The sequence below is a fragment of the Sapajus apella genome, unplaced genomic scaffold, assembly GCF_009761245.1.
Source record: "Sapajus apella isolate SASKATOON/1434 unplaced genomic scaffold, GSC_monkey_1.0 scaffold2, whole genome shotgun sequence".
NCBI lineage: Eukaryota > Metazoa > Chordata > Mammalia > Primates > Cebidae > Sapajus > Sapajus apella.
Genome location: NW_022436942.1, coordinates 8,466,331 through 8,489,687, shown reverse-complemented (window position 1 = coordinate 8,489,687; position 23,357 = coordinate 8,466,331). Strand labels below are relative to the sequence as shown.

The following is a 23,357-nucleotide window of genomic DNA, read 5'->3' as shown; positions in this document are numbered from 1 at the left end:
TTACGGTAAAGATAAGTTTGCATTTTTTATGTGGACATGGAATCTCCTGGAGATTTTTGAATTTCTTCAGTATCATGACTTTCAAATACAGAAGAAATGCAAGCCTACGGAAAAAAAAAATGAATGACCCTTCTAGCCATTCCCCAGGGCTTCCCACACCAATGAGCATGGATGCATCTATTACCAATCAATGTCTTTAAGAAGCCTGCAGAAATAAATGCATGTTACTGCTGTAGGACATATTTTTAATTGTTATTTAAATTCAAACATGGTCATCTAATTTATTTTCACTTTCATTAAATGCCTTTTAAGCTTTTCAGACTTGAGCTAAGTCACATAGCTGATAAATACATAGGATAAACATATAGGAATACACTTAGTTCTTCAATTTTATAAAGTCCGCAAAATTGTATGAAGTCAACAACTTCAGCACAAATGGACCGAAAATGGCCAAGAAGCTATTGCTACTACTATTGTGTTAAAGTTGCTTGCTGCAGCATTCTTGTTTCTGCTGCTCATTAGGAAAAGTACTATCACACCCAGCAGAAAAGAATAATTAGCAAATCAATTAATTAAGGCAGTATCGACACTCCTTTTGTCACCAGTCACATCTTTGTTGTAAATAAGTTTACTTGCTTACATTAAAGTCATTAGCTCTTCATATGTAAATAATAATGCCCTTGAATTTAAACTGATTAGATATCTGAAAACAAACTTCAGTCCACTCTGATCTAGCCAGGATAGTGAAAAAAAAGAGCATTATTGCCTTACTTGACCTAGTAAATTAAACACAATTTTATGTAGCTTCTGAATTCATTAATATCCAAATAATATTCATTATTCACCTTCCCTCCTGGACATTAGCCAGAATTCTATCTTTAGTTATAACACGCACTATACTAAACAAATACTATAGTAATTAAAGAAACCACCCATTTCCTTCCCCCTAAGTTACAGGAAGCCATGTTATTTCTGCAAACCCATTTCTATTTGCTGACTATCCTCTAGAGCTTTTAAAAGCAAATAAAACGTACTGGAAGCTGTTTTCCAAATGACAACGAAGAACACACATCCTACTATCTCTTCTCCCCCAACAGGAAAAAGCAAAAATGTGTGTTTGTGTGTATTTAAGGCATATACATTCAGGGGTTTGTTAAATTCTGAAAGATTAAAGCTCCACAGTGTCCTGAAAGGAAACGTTTGAAGAAACTTCTCAAGTCTCTAAACTTAGCTGGATCCTTTGCAGCACTCACCTCTCATTTTGGCTCCTATAATTATCCCCTTTAACTTAATGCTGTTTATTTTTATATCTCTTCCCATCTTTCATCATACCACACTGTTTACAGCTAGCTAAAAAAAAAAGGTTATATTCATATATGTCCAATTCTGTCTTCATCTCAACTTCTCAATTTCCCCTGCCCCATTTACCATAGTGGGTTTGTTTGTTTGGTTTTTGTTCTAACTTCTTTATCATTGTCCTTCTTCAGTCTAAACAGGAAGAATTATCGATATAATCTCTAGCAAACAACTTCTTAACCACTTCCGACTCCAGATCCTTTGGTTTTTATTAAAACAAAGATTTATGTCAACCAAGAGTCCCATATAGATAATTTCATCATGGGAGGCACGGGGTTGGGAGGTGGAGGAAATGAGACTCATTTTCTTCCTGTTTGGATCCAGGGCAAGTATCTTATGTCACCCAAAAAGGAGCTGAGACAAGACAGAGCCCCACAGTAGTTGCCCACACTCCAACCTTCCTTGTCTCCCTTCTTGTTCCTCACAAATACCTCCCAGCAGGCCAGATTATTTTGTTAGAGAAGCTCCAAGCTGCCTACAACCCCACTACAGGATAAAAGCTCTAGCAAGGTTTATGCAGCGGACACTTACTTCCCTTATGTCTCCCCTTCCTGCTCCTCAGATGATGCCCTTCACTTCCTGTCCAGGTCAGGTTCCTGTGTGGGGAGGGCCACCCCAGGGTGCACTTCCTGCCCTTCTAGCTGATTTCATTGTCTGTGCCCGTAAGGCCCGGCCTTTCCAATGGGGTCCTGTGGTTTCCACCCATCACATCATTCTGTTTACCTCTTGTTTGCTTTTTACTCCTTCCAAACTATCTCCTAGATTGGGAGTTCTCTCCCAGTTCTTTACCTACTCACCAATCTCACCTTTTCTTAAAACCACATTTTTCCCAGAAGTCACTCGGTAACTAAAGCCAATCAGGATTTTTGATATCCTGTCAACCTTGGTTTGTTCTACTATTCTACTTCATCATGAAAATAGCCACCATCTGCCGTAGAATTCTGTCTTCTTTTTTTTCTTTTTTTTTGTCTTTTTGTTTTTCCTTTTTGTGGCGAATGGGGTCTCGCTATACTGCCCAGGCAGGTCTTGATCTCCTGGGCTCAAGCTATCCTCCCACCTCTGCCTCCCTAAGACCTGGGATTACAGGCGTGAGCCACAGTGCCTGGCCAGATTCTATGTCTTTTAAAGGCCTAGGACCACACACTTAACTAGGAATATTTGATACCTGAACTGTGCTGCTTATCAAACCAAAGCGATGTTTTTGGTATTTTTTTTTTTAGAGGGGGGAGGTTGTTTGTTTGTTTTACGCTAAGCAAGACTATACCTACTGGCTACCTCCTCCGACCCCCTAGGTTAGATTAGTTCCTATATTCTTTTACTCATAATCCCCTTTACTTTTTGTTGTCATATTTATGTATTCTGTTCGTGTATCTTGTGTAATAAATAGTTTGTCTAGTTTTCAGTTTGGGTCAGTTTTTCCCCCACCAACCTATACACATGTGAACGTATGAGGGGTTGGAGGAGCCAGGTGTTTCCTTGTCTGCTGTCTTCCTTTGCTTCTCTTCTGCCTTCATTATTGTTCTGTTGCCAGCACAAACACAGGCCTGGCATGTATCAGTTGATCAATAAATATATATTGAATTATGTGTATTCTAACACTATTTAAAAACTGGATAAATAATAAACACACGCATGCATACATACTGAATTAATGATACCACCATCCTTCTCCCACCCTGTCTTCTCCTTTCAGCACCACATCTGGTCCTCACCTCCAACCATGGCAGCAGGCTGGCCCCGGGAGGACCAGAGACGCATATGCCGCACCCCTTGTTGAGCACATGGACACCTTTGAGGTCCTTCCTGAAACAGTGTTCGGGGGATACTCGTGGCGCTAAGGCTGCCTTTAGCTGAAACAACGCATCTTTCTTCAATATTCTTCATTTTTTAAAAGCCCATTTATAGAAAAATATCTTCAATAAATGGTGCTGGGAAACTGGATATCCGTATGCAGAAGAATGAAACTAAACCCCTATCTCACCATATACAAAAATCAAAACCAAATGGATTAAAAACTTAAATCTAAGACCTCAAACTATGAAACGACTACAAGAAAACATCTGGGAAACTCTCCAGGACGTTTGTCTGGGCAACAATTTCTTGAGTAATACCCATAAGTACAGGCAACCAAAGCAAAAATTGACAAATGGGATCACATCGTTAAAAAGCTTCCACTCAGTAAAGGAAACAATCAACAAGTGAAGAGACAACCCACAAAATGGGAGAAAATATCTGCAAACTCCCCATCTGACAAGGGATTAATAACCAGAATATGTAAAAAATTTAAACAACTCTACAGAAAAATATCTAATACTCTGATTTTAAAATGGGCAAAAGATTTGAATAGACCTTTCTCAAAAGATGATGTACAAATGACAAATAGGCATAACAACAGTGCTCAAAATCATTGATCATCAGAGAAATGTAAATAAAAACTCAGGCCAGATGCAGTGACTCACACCTGTAATCCCAGTACTTTGGAAGGCCAAGGTGGGCGGATCACTTGAGGTCATGAGTTCAAAACCAGCCTAGCCAACATGATGAAACCAGGTCTCCACTAAATATACAAAAATTAGCCCAGCATGGTGGTGCATGCCTATAGTCCCAGCTACTTGGGAGGCTGAGACAGGAGAATCGCTCGAACCTGGGAGGCAGAGATTGCAGTGTGCAGTGATTGCATCACTGTATTCCCGCCTAGGTGACAAAAAAATTTTTTTTTTTAAAAACTGGAATGAGATATCATTTCACTCCAGTTAACATGGCTTTTATCCAAATGACAGGCGGTAACAAATGCTGGCAAGGATTTGGAGAAAAGGAAACCCTTGTACACTGTTGGTAGGGATGTAAATTAGTACAAATACTATGGAGAACAGTTTGGGGGTTCCTCAAAAAGACTAAAAATAAAGCTATTATATGATCCAGCAATCCCACTGCTGGGCATATACCCAAAAAGAAAGGAAGTCAATATACTAAAGAGATATCTGCACTCCCATGTTTATTGCAGCACTGTTCACAACAGCTAAGACTTGGAACCAACCTAAGTGTCCATAAACACATGAATGGATAAAGGAAACGTGGTACTTATACACAATGGAATACTACTCAGCCATTAAAAAAATGAGATTCTGTCATTTGCAACAACATCGACGAAAATGGAAATCATTATGATAAGTGAAATAAGCCAGGCACAGAAAGAGAAATATCACACGATCTCATGTGTAGGATCTAAAATAAAAACAACTGAACTCATAGAGATAGAAAGTAGAAGGATGGTCACCAGAGGCTGGGAAGGGTGGTTGGGGATGGTTAATGGGTACAAAAAAAGAATGAATAAGACCTACTATGTGATAGCACAATGAGGTGCCTATAGTATATAATAATAATAATGTAATTGCACATTTTAAAATAACTGAAAGAGTATAATTGGATTGTTTGTAACACAAAGGATAAACACTTGAGGGGACAGATACCCCATTTTCCATGACATGATCATTGTACATTGCCTCCCTCTATCACAACATCTCATATGCCCAATAAATATATACACCTACTATGTATGCACAAATATTAAAAACTTTAAAAATACCCCTTTATATCTGCTCTCTACATGAGCCCATTATACAACCTGATATCTCTGGGTTCTGTGGTGACTGATTTTGACATATATATAGGAAGTTCTTCTTCAAACATGAGTAAAAGTTTGTGAAAGATTACTTTTTTGCTTTTACTTTGCAGAAGCCATTAATGTGGGGTGAGTTGCACAATAGTAAATTATTCAGATTATAAATCTAGAGAAATTAGTTCATCATGATCAATATCTCTTAGTGAATTTGTGTGTGTGATTCCATTCTCATAATATAATTAGTTTTGAAATATTCAAATTAAGGGTAACTAAGATTACTGTGAAAAGTACTGAGTCTCCTGATTTCTAAGCAGGAGAATACTGCATTTTGGTCTTAAAATTAATACAGCTAAATTACATTATTTTCCCACTTAGTTACAAATTTCTTTTTTTTTTTTTTTTTTGTTTTGTTTTGTTTTTTGAGACAGAGTCTTGCTGTTTCTCAGACTGGAGTGCAGTGGTGCAATCTTGGTTCACTGCAACCTCCACCTCCCAGGTTCAAGTGATTCTCTTGCCTCAGCCTCCCAAATAGTTGGGATTACAGGCATGTGCCACCACACCTGGCTAATTTTTGTATTTTTAGTAGAGATGGAGTTTCACCATGTTGGCAAAGCTGGTCTCAAACTCCTGACCTCAAATGATTCACCCGCCTAGGCCTCCCAAATTGCTGGGATTACAGGTATGAGCCACTGCATCCAGCCCTCACTTAAATTTCTTTAATTTATTTTCATTAAATCATATCTTACTGGTGTTACTAAAGTCCTAGCTATTGAAAACTAAACAATTAATGATGGAAAGCCAGTGAAGGAGGCCATTTGCTGATGAACTGAAATGATCCTATCACATGAAAATTTATTTTTTAAGAAATAAACCATAAATTGTCAGTTTTGAAAACTGTCACCTCTAAGCCACAAAGAACTTAACTGATAACTTTTCTTTCTTATTAAAAACTCTGTCATTCTATTCATATGTCCAACATAAACTATGTAATTTCCTCACACTAATTTTTGTGTTCTACACTTGCAAAAATAATATATTATCTCTTATTTTCAAATTCTTCTATGCTTGGAGAGTGATGATGTTTACATGGCTCATTAAAAGTATACTCAATAAGGGCTGGGTGTGGCAGCCCATGCCTATAATCCCTGCACTTTAGGAGGCCAAAGCGGGAGGATTACTTAAGACCGGGAGTTCAAAACCAGCCTGAGCAACATACCGAGGCCCGCATCTCTATCAAAAAACAAAAACAAATACAATTTTTAAAGCATACTCAATGAATTCTTGTTGTTTTAATGCAGGGCTTCTCAACCTCAGCACTGCTGACATTAGACCAGATAATACTTTGTTGTGGGGCCCGCCCTGTGCATTGAAGGATGTTTTGTGATAGTCTTGGCCTCTACCAACTAGATACCAGTAGCACCTTTCCATTTGTGACAACCAAAAATTACAGACATTACAAAATGTCCTATCGGGGGTGGGGGACTAAACCAACTCCAGTTGAGATTCACTGTTCTTTTGCTTTTTAGGCTTTTTTTCTTTTTTTAAAAAAGCAAGATCTCATTCTTGTCACCCAGGTTGGAGTACAGTGGCTTCATCGTGGCTCACTGTGGCCTCAACCTCCTGAGCTCAAGCTGTCCTTCCATCTTGGGCCTCCCCCACCTCCAGTAGCTGGGTAGCTAGGACTACAGGTACGCACCACCACATCTGGCCAATTTTTAATTTTTTTTTTTTTGGTAGAGATGTGGTTTCAACTATGTTGCCCAGGCTGGTCTCAAACTCCTGGGCTCAAATGATCCTCCTGCCTTGGCCTCCCAAAGTGCTGGGATTACAGGTATGAGCCACCATGCCTGGCCTCAACTGTTTTAATCTATCGTTTTCTTCCAAATAAGAAGACAGTATTGTCATTATTTTTATTTTCCCCTTTATTCTTTTTCAATAATATCTACAATACTTAGATGAACATATATATACTACGTGCCAAGTAAGCACTTCACATTTAGTAATAATCTCATAATCCTCACTACCAGGATATGAGGTAGGTCATATTATCCCCATTTTTAGAAGAGAAAAGTGAGGATTGAGAGGCTAAGTAATAAGTAAGGATACAGGTGGGGAACAACCCTAGGTCCAACTGACACTAGCGCCCATTCTCTCGATCACGACATCTACCCAGCTCAAAATCTATAGTCAGAATTCCCAAGTTCTAGTCCCAATGACACCAATTTTATCTTGGGAAAATCAGAAAACCTTCTTGAACCATAATTTTCTCATGCCTAAAGTAATGTCAATTATAATTTCTATTTCTTTTTTTTTTTTTTTTTTTTCTTTTGAGACAGAGTTTCACTCACGTTACCCAGGCTGGAGTGCAATGGTGCGATCTCAGCTCACCGCAACCTCCGCCTTCTGGGTTCAGGCAATTCTCCTGCCTCAGCCTCCTGAGTAGCTGGGATTACAGGCACGTACCACCATGCCCAGCTAATTTTTTGTATTTTTAGTAGAGACGGGGTTTCACCATGTTGACCAGGATGGTCTCGATCTCTTGATCTCGTGATCCACCCGCCTCGGCCTCCCGGGATTACAGGTTTGAGCCACCGCGCCCGGCCTATAATTTCTATTTCAAAGGGTTGGGAATATTTGATGAAAGAGCAGGTAAGTGTGATCAGCTTATACTTACAGTTATAAGGTATTGTTATTATATAAATAAAAGTACATTAATTTTCTGATATATTTTTACTTCAGCAATTTAGCTACAAAAGAGAATACTGAATAATTTAAACAATACTCATACGGAGCCAAAAATAATTGTCTTATCTCCCTGCTGTGCAGAAATGACAAATTTTAAAGAACCACATTATTAAATCTACAGAACATTTTATAATAATACTTAACTCCCACTCATGTTTCTTTTAATTCCTCTTCTTATAAAACAGACCCAGTGCGTTTTTTTAAATTCCTAGAACATAGATTTCTGACCACTCAATATTATGTCCATTTCCTTAAGTGACTTTACAAAAACAATTTTAAATTGTACTGTCTCCCTTGTCTACCCTAATTAAGCATATTGGCAGCAGATAAGTATTCACTTTGCTTTCTCAGACAAGGGGATCAGGAATGTGTGCATTTTTCCCTCTGTAATGTGTTTTTCTCCCATAGCAGATGAAATACTTGTAAGATAAATTTTAAAATAAAAATAAATTATCATCAGTTTTTCTAAAGTGTGGCACAGATGTTCTAATAGCTCAAAGACAAACTCAGGGAACCAACTTAGGATTCCAACAGTCCTACTGACCTCCACCCAATTTAAAGCATAATTACAATATGGAATTACGATTGTAAATTCTCAAGATCCCTTTGGCAATGGAGGAGCCTTTAGCTCTTTGAATATGTCAGATGTCTCCATCCCATGTTCACTTCTGTAACAGAACATCAAAATATTAGCTCCATGGGGACCATGAATTGTCTGTTTCGTTCATTGCTACTAGGATCTGGAACAAGTATCTAAGATTCAAATCAATTTGAGAGCACACATTAGGTGCCAGAAACTAATTCTACTCAAACTGTTGTTCTGTTTTGTAGCAGTGATATTACATGGGGTGCCCATGTAATAAGGGCCCCCTTACTCACAGTATCTACCATGACATGGGTAACAGGCATATTCCCAGATGAATATCTTGGTCTTCATAAAGTCAATCTGACATAGGTTGCATACAAAACATCAGCTGCTTCATCTTGGGTGTTCTACCTGGCATTTATAGAGAGAGCTGAACAGTCCCCCATCTTTGGGTAAATACAACTTACAGTGGCTTTTATCCAGACCACCAGGCTGCCTGTTTTCTCAGGAATAACCTCCTGTGTGTCTGGGTGATGTCTAGCCATCTGTGATTATTCCATAGTCAGTTCCAGGTCCTGTATTAACCCAAACTTGCTCTTGCACTCTGCAGCATTTAAAACCGAAGAAATTGCCCCTAAATTTGTCACTCTCACAATCCATTTTAGTAAAGGTTTTTTTGGAAGCTGATGACAACTGATTCACAAAATTAGACAACTCCTTCACGCTATACTGTTGGTTTAAGTCATTTTTTGGTTTTGTCTTCCCCCATGTGGTCTACCTTCTTGGTGACCAAAGGATTTAGAGTTACTTTCTCAGCATAAATTTCCCCTTTAGTGGTGGTTTTGAGGCTAGTGACTGAAGCTCCCACTGTTTGAAATCTGAACTTAGTCCACTATCAAAGCCCAACCCAGCACTCACTTTTACTTTCGTTTTAGCTATTACACATAACAATAACCAAGAGATTGTAGATTTAGGATGCTTGCTACTACTTTGCATTGTCTTACATATCCTTGGAATTTAAGTCTTACATATCCTTGGAATTTAAGTCCACCATTTCAAAATTCCACCAGTAACTTTTACCTTTAGTAACTGATCACAAAATCGCAGTTTCACACATGGATGACTAAGTACTCATCTAGGGATCAAAGTCTCCTCGTCCCCACCCTTTCATCCTTTCTCTTCCCAAACCAAATATTAGTAAGGGGCGTTCTAGTAAATCCCATGATATCTGACACCAAATGAGTGGAGTTTCTTTCCACCAGAAACCAAATATGTGGTGTCTTTTCCAACAATTAAATTCAATTCTGATGCTGACTCCTGGAGTTAGCACCTGACCCCACAGATTAAGGGCTCAGTCCCATAAGACTGTCCTCATTTCAAATGCCAGCTCTAAATGGAATGCCCAGGCTACCCACATTTCTGTTAGACTATCAATTCAGGGGGTTCCCCTGAACCCCTCCACTCAGATTCAATAATTTGCTAAAATGACTCTTAGTACCCAGAAAAATGCTTTAGTTATTGTTACCAGTTTATTATAAAAGGTACAACTCAGGAACAGCCAGATGGAAGACATGCATAGGGCAAGGTATAGGGGAAGGGAAGGACACAGAGATTCCATGCCCTCTCCGGGTACGCTATCCTCCCAGCACCTCAACATGCTCACCAAGCCCATTATTTAGAGGTTTCCCTGGATATCTTATTACATAGGCGTGATTGTAGCCATTGGCGATTAACTCAGTCTCCAGCCTCTCTCCTCCCTCCGGAGGTTGGGAGGTAAGGTTGAGACAGTTCCAAGCTTCTAAACAAGGCTTGGTCTTTCTGGTGACCAGCTCCCATTCTGAAACTATGGGCCTCCCAAAGTCACCTCGTTAGAGCAAAAGATGCTCTTATCACTCTTCTCACACAGGAAATTCCAGAGGTTTTAGGAGCTCACCAAATATCTTTCTTATTATACTACAATGACGTAACAAATTATTAACAATCCCAGGTCACTGCAACCTCTGCCCCCAAGTTCAAGCAATTCTACTGCCTCAGCCTCCCAAGTAGCTGGGACTACAGGCATGTGCCACCACACCCAGCTAATTTTTGTATTTTTAGTAGAGACAGGGTTTCACCATTTGGCTAGGCTGGTCTCAAACTCCTGACCTCAGGTGATCCACCTGCCTCGGCCTCCCAAAGTGCTGGGATTACAGGTGTGAGCCACCGTGCCTGGTCTTGCTTTTTTCTTTCAGTAACAGTATTTAAAATCTAACAAGAAAATTCAAGTGGCTACCACCAAAACAAATAAAGAAATGCATTTCAGGCAGAAATTGATTTTCCCCCTTATCCTGATTATCTGAGTAACATTGTCTTTTGCCTTAACCCCAATCTCTTGATTTGTCAGTATTGACATGAGACTTGCTACACAACAAAGGAGATACAAAATGTATGTGTACACGTTTTTATACATTTAAAATTCTGTAAGTTGACTAAAACCTAGAGCAGTGTAGTGCAATGATCAAGAGCATGTCATGTTAGTATCAGACTGCCAGAGGGCCTATGCTGGCTTAACAATTCTGTGCTTCAATTTTCTCATTTGGCAAATGGGGATGATGATAATAACAGTACATCATCCTTGGGTTTTTAGTAATACATAAAAAGCAATGAAAACAGTAGACGACCCATAGTGAGTAGTTATTTACTAATTATCTATAATTAAGTTATTTGCCATGTCACCTAAAGATTTGCTATGTTTTCCCTGGTGGCTGTGGCAAAAACTTCTGATTTACAAGCATTAAAGGATTAGTTCCCTTAAGGCTTAACTGTGGGGAATTGGTGGGCTCTGCCTTCCAGCAGCACTCTATAGATGAATTACTCTGCAACTCTCATAACTCTAGGGACATGCTCACCACATTTTTTTTAAGATGATGGGAATTGATTTTTATCTTTAATTTTTGCTTACAAATAATTCATCTGTTATGAGAAAAATAACAAGCTCCAAAGGGAAAAATGCAGACACAAGTCTGCTCCCATTCTGCCTTGAGTCAAAGGATAAGAATTATCTACCACCAATAAGTGTAATGAGAAACAATTGGCAAGTTGTAATTTTAAGTTGGACTATAAATTGAGTTCTAGTTCTGCCCGAGTTCTTCTAAAATCCAAGTTAAGGCCAGGTGTGGTGGCTCACGCCTGTAATCCCAGCACTTTGGGAGGCTGAGGCAGGCAGATCACTTGAGGTCAGGAGTTTGAGATCAGCCTGGCCAACGTAATGAAACCCTGTCTGTACTAAAAATACAAAAATTAGCTGAGTGTGGTGGTGCTTGCCAGTAGTCCCAGCTTCTTGGGGGGCTGAGCTGGGAGAATCACTTGAACCCAGGAGGCAGAGGCTGCAGTGAGCCAAGATCATGCCACTGCACTCCAGCCTGGGCAACAGAGTGAGACTCCATCTCAATAAATAAATAGATAATAAAATTTCAAGTTACATATAGTCTTATTACCCTGTCATATGTAGTTGGGGCTGTTTCTGATGCAAATGACTGCAATCCAACTAAAAAAGCTTAAGCAAAAAAAAAAAAAAAAAAAAAGAGGGTGTGGAGGTGGGGAGGGTATGTTACGGGCTTTTGCGCATCGAAAGCCAAAGAGCATTCTGTCTTTGGGCTCAGGTCTTGTCACTTGTTCTCCGTCTTCAAGCTCTGCTTCCCTCTATTGAGCTGGCTTTGTTCTCCAAGAATGAGGATTTGTCTCTTATCAAAAGGAAGTATAACAAAGAAAAGATATGTTGAGAAGCTCAAGGCAATTCTCCTACAGTAGATAAAACCCTGAATTACACGATTGCTAATGTAGAAATGAGTTATAGACCCATTTCCTACCCTTAATAAAACCCAATTCTACACATTATTCAGAGCTCAGGAAAATTGCTACCTCTGCCACAAAACCTTCCCTAATAACCTCAGCCCCTTTGTGATTGCTACTTCACCAGAACACCGATGTGTTTATTTTCTACGTGGTTTATTTTGCAAAAGAGCACACATTTCTTTGTATTATTAACTTTAAATGTATTAAAATATGGACAAGTACATTTTATATCTCTAAATAAATTCTTTTTTACAACCACCATTACTTTTTCGTATTACTACACATACTGCAGGCTATACATGGCAGATTGAACACTCAAATTTATTGTAGCTTTTTCCCAGTCTCCCTACCCTCTCCCCAAATTATGGTAAAAGACTTTGTTTAAGGTATAGGCACACCAGCACAAAGAAGAAGCAAAAACAAGAAAATATCAAAAGCTGAAGTGTCAGTGATACCTGATTTAGCAAAGCCAAGGAAGCTGAAACAGTGTTGGGAGGAGCTTGGAAGGTAGCTGGCTTATGCTATAGAACTCCAGAAAGACTCAGGAATGAGAGGTCCTAGATATCTCTGGAAAGCAGAGGATTATTTGAGTGTCCATGTAAGAGCAGTTTGTCCGCCAGTCAGAACTCTTTGCTACCCAATGGAGTGAAGTAACTGCCCTTCCTCAGCCCAGCAGAAAACAAAGTTTACTCCGTGAGGAAGTGAAACAGGGAGATCCAGGCATCAAGATCACCAGGCCTAGCTGGGGTCAAGGGCATACTACCAAGATGAAGGACATCAGGCTTAGCTGGGTTTGGGGAGTGGTCATTACATACTAATCCATGCAACTCCAAATCTAACAACAGCAAAATGACATTACAGCTTCCACTTATTGAACATTTATTGTGTACTAGCCAGTGTGCTAAGTATTTTCAATACTGTATCTCACAATTAATTCTCAAATAAATCTGATGAGGTAAGTACCATTTCGTTGCCACTTTAAAAGGTAAGTAAAGCAAGACCTTCATGTTTAAGAACTTGGCCAAAGAACCCACAACTAATCAGTGGCAAAGCCCGGCTTTGGACCCTGAATCACTACACTATATCACTCCCATTTATCAATTAATTTGTTCATTTATTCACTCAACAAACATTTTCTATATGGCAGATACTGCTTCATTAAGGTTTATAAAGATGAATATAATATATGGGTTTCTATACCCAAGAAACTCTCAGGATGAAGAGGCAACAAATTAATAAACAAATGTCACCGGTACATTGAACAAGTAGAACTCTAAACTAGGGTTGGGGTTTGGCTGGTAGAAACTCTAGTCTTTCTCTCTTCTAGTTATCTAATCCTATTCTGTGAACTTTCCTACACGGAAAGTGGAAGAAATCTTGGGCAGCTTCCATAAACTCTCTTGAATACTGTTAGTGCAAAGTCCTTGTACCTGTTAGTCACAAGGACAGTAAGCTTTTAGTTCAGTTTAATAATTTAATTGTCACTCAAAGTTTTTCAGCTCCCTGACTTGGGCTCCTCAGGCTGGAGAGAAGGCAATGGGAAAGAAGGGGCATGGTCAGTTTCTCCTCTATCTCCCTCCCCTGTGTGTCTCCTCTCCTCTGTTCCCCACAACCCACCGATCTCTGGCTCTTCCAGGACTGGAGCTGGGAAAGACAGAGATAAACAGCAAGAGGTTTCTTCCTGTCAGGTACTCCTGTGAGCATTGGTACTCTCTGGTCTTGGAGGATGTTGGAGCTGACCCTTCATACCATGGGTGCTTTTGTGGTATTCACAGAAGTACGCCCAATGGGGTCTTCTAAAAAGCTCCTTGATGTGGGAATGCCTCTCTTCTGGCTTCTCATCCCTCTCTGTGCCCCTAGCCATCTACATGCATACCTCCTCTACTGAAGTCACAGCTCCATCTCTTCTGGCTGTTCTCTTGGGCAGGGTTCAAAAACAGCTGCAGGCTGTTTTGTGTTGGTGAGTCCATGTCTGGTCAATAAGAAACATTCATGCAGTCTTGCCAGCTGTTATGAATGAAAGTGCAGCTTATTCCCAGTGAAGGCCTGTTTCTCTCTGCTCTGCCAGCAGGCAGGTGGCTCCAGCCCCCGCCTCTTTTCCTCAATATTCTCAGGCACAGAACCGAACCCCTCAAACCCCATGGGACTTCTGTTTTTCTTTTGAATTGTTCTGCTGAAGCCCTCTTGCTTGACTCAAGAACAGAGGAAAGTGTCTCCCTCCAGTTCCTCATTGTGGGTAGAAGGAGAGAAACAAACATTACCTATTGTCAATGCTCTCAGAAGAAATCATCCTTCTCCTTGTAACTCTTCAACTCATTTATGTCCCAGAAATAGAAAATGATCTCATAAAACAGATCTTTGAGCACTTTTTGGAATTCCAGCACTTGTGATCTAGCATTTCATGTTGGAATATGGTAGTACGTGGAACCTATATTTTCAGTCTCAAAAGTTGGGGTCTTAGTAGCAACGGAGGCATAAAAAGAAGGTTCCATTTTGACAAAGTGTTTTGACAAGTGATAGTATAGAGATCCCTCACACAGAGAGGGACCTCATTCCTTTCCTGAAAGAATTAGAAAGGATTTCTCAGAAGAAGTGACATATGAACTTCTTTCTAGACAGAGGTATATTCCATGCAAAAGCGTAGATATTTACATGGCACGCCACATGAAGGGTGCAGTGTGATGAGAATATACGGGATGTGTATGCTGGATAATGGGGGGAGATGAGCCTCAAAGGCCAGATTACAGAGATCCCACGTGCCATGCTAAAGAGTTTGGCCTTTATTGAGAACAAAAGGGAGCCACTGAAGGGGCTGGTGCAAGAGAGGTCTGTCCTATTAAAATGACCTGGGAGGCCATGTGCAAGCTAAACTGGAGACAGCAGAGACAGGACAGCGGAACAGGTAGGAAGAGACTGCAATGGAGACCTGGGGGCGAAGGTAGCTCTCAGGCCTCCTTCTGGTTTATTTGCATATATTTTTACTTCTAGAGCATTATGCTTATGAAGACAAGTGCATGTTTTTGCTTAATTTTCTGCTGAGGTCATATCCTGTTTTTAGAAATGTATTTTATGCAAAAAAATATATATACGTAACAAGACCAGAGTAATGGTTTCAAATGCAGGACTATATAGCTCCAGAGAAAAAGAAAACCTTTGGGGTCTTGTTTCTGATTGTATTTATCTTATCAAAAAGGTAATTGAGGATTATTTTATAAGGCAAAAAAAAGCAGGTAAGTCTGCCACACAGCAACAACGTTCCAGACAAACAGAATTCCATGTAAGCATTAACATGTGAATTGCACTCACTCATTCTTTGCTTGCATGTCTTGTTTTTTGATATATTATTTGAAAATAACCTTATACCTGATGCTAGTTGTTTTTCCCAGAAAATTACCAGGCATGCAGACATATATTATTTTTGTTGAATTATGCAACTCATGGTCTCCTGAAAAAAACCTTTAAAACTCTGAGAGAAAATATTGGTTAAACTATGTAAATCCAGCCTAGGCTATCCAATGTGGTTCTTCTTCTTTTTTTTTTTTTGAGTTTTGCTCTTGTCACCAAGGCAGGAGTGCAGTGGAGAGATCTTGGCTCCCTACAACCTCTGCCTCCCTGGCTCAACCTTCCAAGTAGCTGGGATTACAGGCACTTGCCACCATGCCTGGCTAATTTTTGTATTTTTAGTAGAGACAGAATTTTACCATGTTGGCCAGCCTGGCCTCGAACTCCTGGCCTCAGGTATCCCACCTGCCTAGGTCTTTCAAAGTGCTGGGATTACAGGCGTGTGCCACCGCGCCCAGCCAATCTGTTTCCTTTTTAAACAATTACTCAATATGTTCCATGATTCAAGACCAATGGGCTTATTTCCTCATTACTGTTTCACCCTGTATTTCCTTATCTGGATCCTATACGGCTATATTATCAGCCATTACCCAAGATTATAATCATCTTATTTAAGTTTTCAATGAGATTATGAGATTTTTCTTAATAAAGCATGAAACAAATTCCAGTCCTCAAATCTCACTAGAAAATACAGACTGGCCGGGTGCAGTGGCTCATGCCTGTAATCCCAGCATTTGGGAGGCCAAGGCAGGCAGATCTCTTGAAGTCAGGAGTTCAAGACAAGGCTGGCCAACATAGCAAAATCCAATCTCTACTAAAAATACAAAAATTAGCTGGATGTGGTGGTGGGTACCTGTAATTGCAGCTACTTGGGAGGCTGAAGCAGGAGAATCGCTTGATCCCAGGAGGTGGAGGTTGCAGTGAGCTGAGATTGTGCCACTGCACTCTGGCCTGGGTGACAGTGAGAGACTCAAAAATAAAGTAAACATAGAGGTTTATTGAATAACAGTTTCTAAATGTCCTTCTTACCAGACATGATTGTAGATCAGTATCAATCACAAACCTGGTAGTCACATGACAAGAAGACCCCGGAGAAGATGACCCAAGTCTGCTACTGTCCTATAGGAAGTTCTCACAACTAGACTTAGGTGCTGTTTTCCTAACACCCCCACACTTCACAGGGGCTCCTTGAAGGACAAGTTATGTTCCCTTTGCCTCAGCAGCTCGTGAGCCCCACATCAGGCCTGGAACACAATAGGCCTTCAATAAATGTTGATTTAATTGTTTTATTGAATTTTATGCAGGGTCAGCCAGACCTCTTAGAAATCTTGTCACAGATGTTGTGAAGTTCTTTCTGTGGAGTTTGCTCACAATCAGCAATTGTTTTATTGCTTCTACAATAAAAATTAAATCAAGGAAGAATCACTCACAGAAGGAAGCAGAGCCCGAGGGATTTAAGGCCATTTCATGTCCTTTCCTAACTCGTTTGGTCTTCTACTAAGCAACTATGCCTTTAGCTTTAAATACAGAAAAAGAGAAGGAAAAAAAGAAGATTAGAAATATTTGGTGAGCTTTTCAGAAGAGGAAAGAAACACCATCATTGTCATAAACAACAGGAAACATGTCTAGAGCCTACTAATTTGGGTGCGACTATGGGATCAATTGAATCACTTAGAAGTCCTCTACTTTGAAGAGGACAACCTACAAAAGGCAAAAGGAGCATAACTTCAAACTTGCTTAGACTTGATTTTTTTTTAAAGAGACTTGAACTATCTAGTTCAAGATACTTGAGTATCTTCCAATACTCCATTTATAATTTAAAAGCAGAATAAGTTGTTATTCATTAATGTGTTAAAAATATTCATCTTAATGTGTATTAGTTTTAGGAAAAATTTATGATAGAGTAGGATGTAATTTTATGTTTTTACATACATTTACATAATTCCACATTTCTTTGTATAAACAATGGGTGCTTATGACTTTTATATAGGACTTGGGGTGGGATTTTACTATTATAAATTGTTTTAGAGGACTGTAGTTGGAGGTTTGTCTTTTTGACACATTATAGATGATTGCTATATTGTATTTGATACTGAGTCTTTGGTCAGCCTTTAGTTTTAATTACAACGTTGTCACTACAGGAGAAAACATTCCATTTTACAAAGATGTGATTTCAAAGAACACAATGGCCAAAAGAGAGGACTGACTATAAAATGCACTTAAGGCTACAGTCACAGTGATGACAGGAAATGTCTTAGGAAGAAGGGGACTGGCTAACAGATTGTAAGATGGTTAATCTTGCAATTATCCATCTTTCTGAGGAAATAAGCTTCAATCTGTTATTTGAAGGAAAAGAAAGATGATAAGACACACTGTAGGTGGTTGCAGTTACAGTTACTTAACATCTGTTGAACAGAACGCATTGTATTGCATAGGCCTGTCGCTCTCCTCTGCTTACTCCAGTTACTCCCACCGGGTAACAGAGCAGTCAACGGCATGGAGAGTGAACACATTTGTTTTTCCTTATAACGCAGCATATAATTATAGCTTGCCTACCATGACCTAGGCACCATCCTGGGGTGGTGTACAAAGACAAATGCGACTTGGTCTTTGTTCTCAAAGGGCTCACAAGTCTAGTAGGGGAGAGAGAAAAATGGATGGGGCAGTCAGTCCTATAATAGAGACAATATTGGAACACAAAGAAGTGGGTGCTAAATCTATGTTTGTGGGCACAAAGAAGGCTCCCTTCAAAAAAGTATGAAAAGATGAAGGCATCCAAAAGAAAGCTCAGTTAATCCTTTCTTGGTCTGCCAAAGTCAGCAGCCTCTCCCAAGCAGGGGCAGCCTCAGCCCATCCTACTATCAGCAGCATGGAAGGGGATCGAGAAGAGCCTTCCTCCTAAAGACAGTGACTCGCAGACAGGGCTCCAAACCACTGTTTCTTCCATCAAGGCCCCACTCTTCCCCAGCACAGTGGGCAACTGGACATCCTGGTTGTTCCGCTAGTGACAAACTTATCACAGAGCTTCTCTACAACTAAGCCAGAGAAGACAATAAGTTTTTTTCTAGAACTTAGAGGATGCAGCTTGAGTCTATGTAATGTTTGGAGAAATGACATTTACCCCATCCACATCTTCAAAAAATAAAGTAGGGTTGCAGGGGAGGGTCCCTTCTAGCACCCCATCAGTGTCTCAACCTCTCCAATTCTCCCCCAGTGACCCAGCCCCCAGTTCTATCTCTCTGCTATTATTATTATTATTATTATTATTATTATTTTTAGACCGAGTTTCACTCTGTCAACAGGCTGGTGCACTGGTGCGATTTTGGTTCACTGCAACCTCCGCCTCCTAGGTTCAAGCAATTCTTGTGCCTCAGCACAAGAATTAATCAAAAAATTAACCACACCTGGCTAATTTTTTGTATTTTTAGTAGAGACAGAGTTTCACCATGTTGGCCAGTCTGGTCTTCAACTCCTGACCTCAGGTGATCCGCCTGCCTCAGCCTTCCAAGGTGCTGAGATTACAGGCGTGAGCCACGTGCCTGGCCCATTCTTTAAATCTGTCTTCTGTGAAGATCAAGACATTTCAAACTTAAATATCTTTGTTCTCTGACTTCCCCTTGGGAACTGGAGACCTATCTTCAGCTGGCCAAATTTGGGATGCAACACTAGGGGAAGGGAGGGTATGCAAGGGTCCACAGGATAAAAGGAGACTATGCTTTTTAAGAATCAGTTAATATTTCACCCTTCTTACATACTGCATTGATTATCTATCTATCAGATGAGTTAGTTGCACAGACCAGAATTGCAACTGAAAAAATTCTTAAGAACATGACTGAAAATTGAAAATTGGGGTGGGATGGGGGCGAGGGGTGAGAAATTACTTAATGGATATAATTTACACTATTCAGGTGATGGATACACTAAAAACCGAGACTTCACTACAACACAATGTATCCATGTAAAAAAGCTGCACTTATGCCCACTAAATCTATCATTGAAAGAAAGAAGCAGCTTCTCCTCGTGGTAGACCCCAGAAGTAAGGCGCTTCAGGACTACCGGAAGAAGCTGCTTGAGCACAGGGAGATCAACAGCTGTCTTAAGGAGTTCGACAGCCATCTTAAGGAGTTAAGGAAACAATTAAAAGAACTTACAAGCAGTATGAAAAGTCTGAAAATGATCTGAAGGTCCTACCAAGTGTTGGGCAGATTGTGGGTGAAGCCCTTCAACAGTTAACTGAAGAAAAATTCTTTGTTAAAGCCACAAATGGACCAAGAAATGTTGTGGGTTGTTGTCAACAGCTTGACAAAAGTAAGCTGAAGCCAGGAATAAGAGTTGCTTTGGATATGACAACACTAACTCTCATGAGATATTTGCTAAGAGAGGTGGATCCACTGATTTATATGTCTCATGAGGACCCTGGGAATGTTTCTTATTCTGAGATTGGAGGGCTAGCAAAACATCCGGGAATTAAGAGAGGTAATAGAATTACCTCTTACAAACCCAGAGTTATTTCAGCATGTAGGAATAATACCTCCAAAAGGCTGTTTGTTTACAGACCACCAGGTACAGTGAAAACACTCTTGGCACGAGCCATTGCTAGCCAGCTGGACTGCAATTTCTTTTTTTTTTTTTTTTTTTTTTGAGACGGAGTTTCGCTCTTGTTACCCAGGCTGGAGTGCAATGGCGCGATCTCGGCTCACCGCAACCTCGCCTCCTGGGTTCAGGCAATTCTCCTGCCTCAGCCTCCTGAGTAGCTGGGATTACAGGCACGCACCACCATGCCCAGCTCATTTTTTGTATTTTTAGTAGAGACGGGGTTTCACCATGTTGAGCAGGATAGTCTCGATCTCTTGACCTCGTGATCCACCCGCCTCGGCCTCCCACAGTGCTGGGATTACAGGCTTGAGCCACCGCGCCCGGCCTAGGACTGCAATTTCTTAAAGGCTGTTATCTCGTTTTATTGTAGACAAGCACATTGGTGAAAGAGCTCGTCTGATCAGAGAAATGTTTAATTATGCCAGGGACTGTCAACGATGAATCATTTTTATAGATGAAATGGATACTATTGGTGGTCGTTTGTTTTCTGAGGGTACTTCAGCTGACAGAGAGTGTCACAGAACTTTAATGGAGTTACTGAATCAAATGGATGGATTTGATACTCTGCATAGAGTTAAAATGGTCGTGGCTACAAACAGACCAAATATACTAGATCCTGCTTCCTGATCGAGGAATATTAGATAGAAAAATACATATTGATTTGCCAAATGAACAAGCAAGATTAGACCTACTGAAGATCCATGTAGGTCCCATTACAAAGCATGGTGAAATAGATTATGAAGCAATTGTGAAGCTTTCAGATAGCTTTAATGGAGCAGACCTGAGAAGTGTTTGTACTGAGGCAGGTATGTTCACAATTTGCGCTGATCATGATTTTGCAGTACAGGAAAACTTCATGAAAGCAGTCAGGAAAGTGGCTGATTCTAAGAAACTAGAGACTAAGTTGGACTGCAAACCTGTGTAATTTACTGTAAGGTTTTTGATGGCTGCATGACAGATGTTGACTTAATGTAAAAATAGAGTTAAAGAAAATTATGTATTGGCAATGATGTCATTAAAAGTATATGAATAAAAATATGCATGAGTAACATCATAAAAATTAGTAATACAACTTTTTAAGATTGATACAGAAGAAATTTGTATGTTTGTTAATGTTGCATTTTTTGCAGCAAGTTACAAAGGAAGAGTGTGTTGACGCTTTTCATATTTGCTGTGTGAGCATTTTGTAAAACATTGAAAGTGGTTTGAGATAGTAGTAAAAGACAGCATTTCTTATGACTTATTTTGTACATTTGTTTTCCTCATCTAAAAAGTTGAATAAAATCTGTTTAATTTAATTATCCAAAAAGAAAAGGAAGCATGCTTACATTTGGCTTTTATAGCTCCATAGGTAAAGTCTTGTAATATGAAACAATGCAGAAAGAAACATGTTCTAATAACATGTTCTCAAGGTTGCTTACAAAGATTTTCTCTGTCAAATACTTCTATTCCTGAAAGAAAACAGCTTATGGACAGGCACATTGGCTCACTCCTGCAATCCCAGCACTTTGGGAGACCAGCGTGGATGGATCATGAAGTCAGGTGATCAAGACCATCCTGGCCAACATGGTGAAACCTTGGCTCTACTAAAATACAAAAAATTAGCCAGAAGTGGTGTTGTGCGCCTGTAGTCCCAGCTACTCAGGAGGCTGAAGCAGGGGAATTGTTTGAACCTGGGAGACGGAGGTTGCAGTGAGCTGAGATCATACCACTGCACTCCAGCCTGGCAACAGAGCAAGACTCTATCTATTAAAAAAAAAATAAAAAAGAAAGAAAGAAAAGAAATCAGCTTATGATGCATCTTAAAGAAAGCATGCTTACATTTGCCTTTTATTGCTGGACATCTCATCTTGTACAATAGGTACCAATGAAGAAAGAAACATGCTCTGATACAAGCTTGTCCAACCCACGGGTGGAGCGTGCAGTCCAGGACAGCTCTGAATGCAGCCCAATGCAAATATGTAAGCTTTCTTAAAACATTATGAGATGTTTTTGTGTGATTTTTAATTCTTTTTTAGCTCGTCAGCTATCAGCAGTGTTTGTGTATTTTATATGTGGCCCGAGACGATTCTTTTTCCTCCATTGTGTCAGGGAAGCCAAAAGATTGTCACTCATGCAACATATTCTTAAGAATTCCTTATAAAATTGTTGCTCTGCCAAACACTCCCATACACTAAAATAAAACAGCTTACAATGCATTTTTAAAAAATTAAAAATTGAAAAATTAGGCCCACACTTGAGATTCCTCATGAGTTAAATAATCTTTCTTTTCTGTGTGTGTGTGTGTGTGTGTGTGTGTGTGTGTGTTTTGAGACAGAGTCTCTGTAGCCCAGGCTATAGTGCAGTGACACCATCTATGCTCACTGCAACCTTCGCCTCCTAGGTTCAAGTGATTCTCATGCTTCAGCCTCTCAAGTTGCTGGGACTATGAGTGCACACCACCACACCTGGTTAATTTTCTTTGTTGTTGTATATTTTGTAGAGACAGTTTTACCATGTTGGCCAGGCTGGTCTTGAACTCCTGCCCTCAAGTGATCCACCTTCCTTACCGTCCCAAAGTGCTGGGATTATAGGTGTGAGCCACCGAGCCCCACCAGGTTAAATAATCTTTCTTTGTGTGACTTAGGAAATTAAACACCAATTGCCACTGGGGGAAAAAAAGTGTTCCAAAAGTCAAAGTGTATTTATATGCATTGTGTAGATGATTCTGTTAATATGGATCCTGATACAAGTCTGATTTGTGAATTTATAAATGCATGTGCTTATGACTTACATATCTGTGGTATTAAGAGTTTTGGAACTTTGTTTCTATCACTTGCTTATATTTCCAGGAATATATAATCCCTTTGCTTTCTAGTGAATTAAGCAAATTTCCCTAACCTGAACTAATTCAACCTAATTTTCTCTCCTGGAAGTAATTGGCCTATCTTCTACAGATGTTTTTTTCTTTTCTTTTCTTTTCTTTTCTTTTCTTTTTTTTTTTAATAATAGAGATGAGGTCTCACTATGTTGCCCAGACTGTTCTTGAACTCCTGGGCTCAAGCAATCCTCTTGCTCCAGCCTCCCAAACTGCTGGGATTACAGGCCTAAGCCACTGCACCTGGCCCAGATTTTTCAGTGATAAGAAAAAAGTCTCTTTTTTTATGTGTGCTTTTTCACAATGATCCTGTTCCATTTTGGAAGCAGACCTCCAATATACAGTAGCTGCTGCCACACAACCACCAAAACAGCTTTCTAAGAAACTACAGTTCTTTACTGGTTACATCTATTTCCCCA

The 23,357-nt window shown here is 39.9% G+C and overlaps 1 pseudogene across 1 annotated transcript; it reads left to right on the top strand.

Annotated features, from left to right (window-relative positions):
- Positions 1 to 19,460: 19,460 nt before the first annotated feature.
- On the top strand, positions 19,461 to 21,385 carry LOC116557316 (annotated as a pseudogene). Its single transcript, XR_004271464.1, has 2 exons — positions 19,461 to 20,106; positions 20,426 to 21,385. The product of XR_004271464.1 is annotated as a 26S proteasome regulatory subunit 10B-like (transcript).
- The last annotated feature ends 1,972 nt before the right edge of the window (positions 21,386 to 23,357 follow it).